Here is a 1,806-nt window from a genome sequence, read left to right on the forward strand (position 1 = left end):
ACACTGTTTCCACTGTTTCCCCATCTATTTGCCATGAAGTGATGGGACCAGATGCCATGATCTTCGTTTTCTGAATGTTGAGTTTTAAGCCAACTTTTTCACTCTCCTCTTTCACTTTCATCAAGAGGCTTTGTAGTTCCTCTTCACTTTCTGCCATAAGGGTGGTGTCATCTGCATATCTGAGGTTATTGATATTTCTCCCGGCAATCTTGATTCCAGCTTGTGTTTCTTCCAGTCCAGCATTTTTCATGATGTACTCTGCATATAAGTTAAATAAACAGGGTGACAATATACAGCCTTGACGAACTCCTTTTCCTATTTGGAACCTGTCTGTTGTTCCATGTCCAGTTCTAACTGTTGCTTCCTGACCTGCATACAGATTTCTCAAGAGGCAGGTCAGGTGGTCTGGTATTCCCATCTCTTTCAGGATTTTCCACAGTTTATTGTGATCCACACAGTCAAAGGCTTTGGCATAGTCAATAAAGCAGAAATAGATGCTTTTCTGGAACTCTCTTGCTTTTTCGATGATCCAGTTGATGTTGGCAATTTGATCTCTGGTTCCTCTGCCTTTTCTAAAACCAGCTTGAACATCAGGAAGTTCACAGTTCACATATTGCTGAAGCCTGGCTTGGAGAATTTTGAGCATTACTTTACTAGCCTGTGAGATGACTGCAATTTTAATATCACTTAATTCAGATTTTCTCAAGATTTTCTGCATAAGTAACTTTCTTCTTTGAACAAAACCCATTTAATATCTAAACACTAGGATTCTATAGAATACCACTTGAAAACTGCTGGCCTATTGGATAACAGCTGAAGGTCATGCAGGCAAAAATAATTATGAAATACATGTAACATTTGTCAAGTCACTGAAAATCACTTTACAAAGTATTGATACTTCAAGTATTTTTATAGCTAACCTTTATGGCAACTTTACTATTATTTTCATTTTTCTGAGGCTCAGGGAGGTTGAGATTCTCGTCCCAGACCGCATAAATGAGTGGTACAGGAAGGTTAGAAACTCTGGTCTCTGGGACTTCAGAGCCACAGTTCTTTTCTTCTATGTGGCTTCTATTAATAATTCAGTTCAAGGTCCTCTTTGATTCTGCCTCTAGCCTCTGTTTCTAACTTCACCTCCTTGTGGGCCTTCTACTCCAGTAGGGCTGGATTTTACTCTATATAAGCCTATATCCCACACTTGAAAATCTTCATCACCTTTCTCTCCAAGTACATTTTCTTCCCTCTTCATCATTGCCAAAATAATTTCTTATTTAGTCTTCCTCAAGGATTTTAGTAGACCATTTAGTAATTAATCCTGACCTAAATTAGTTTTCTCCAAATTCCCTTGAATATTTGTCATTATGCCATTCATTACTAGATTATTAAAAAAAAAAGAACACCCAAATCAGGACACCCTTGTTTCTTCTTTCCTCAATGAAATTATAATCTTGTGAAATGGGACTGTAGTTTAAACTGGAATGTATGAATGAGTAAGTGCATGACTTGTGGACATGGAGCAAAATTTGTAATGGTTTATGGAAAAATTAACCATATCTATCTCAAATTGAGAGGAAAATGATATTTCTTTTTAAAAATACTAACATTTTATTTTTAAAAATACATGTAAATAATATATGTATATATGTGTGTGTGTTTATACTGTCATTGTAAAACTACTTGGGTAGTGTTTATAGTGAAATAGAAAAATTTTGTTTTCTGATTCATGTCTCATTCCCACAGACTGTAATTAAACAGACTTAATTCTGTTTTCCAGAATTAATTACCATTAAATTTGGTGAATATCTT

The sequence above is a fragment of the Bison bison genome, unplaced genomic scaffold (assembly GCF_000754665.1).
Source record: "Bison bison bison isolate TAMUID 2011002044 unplaced genomic scaffold, Bison_UMD1.0 scf7180017864384, whole genome shotgun sequence".
Lineage (NCBI taxonomy): Eukaryota > Metazoa > Chordata > Mammalia > Artiodactyla > Bovidae > Bison > Bison bison.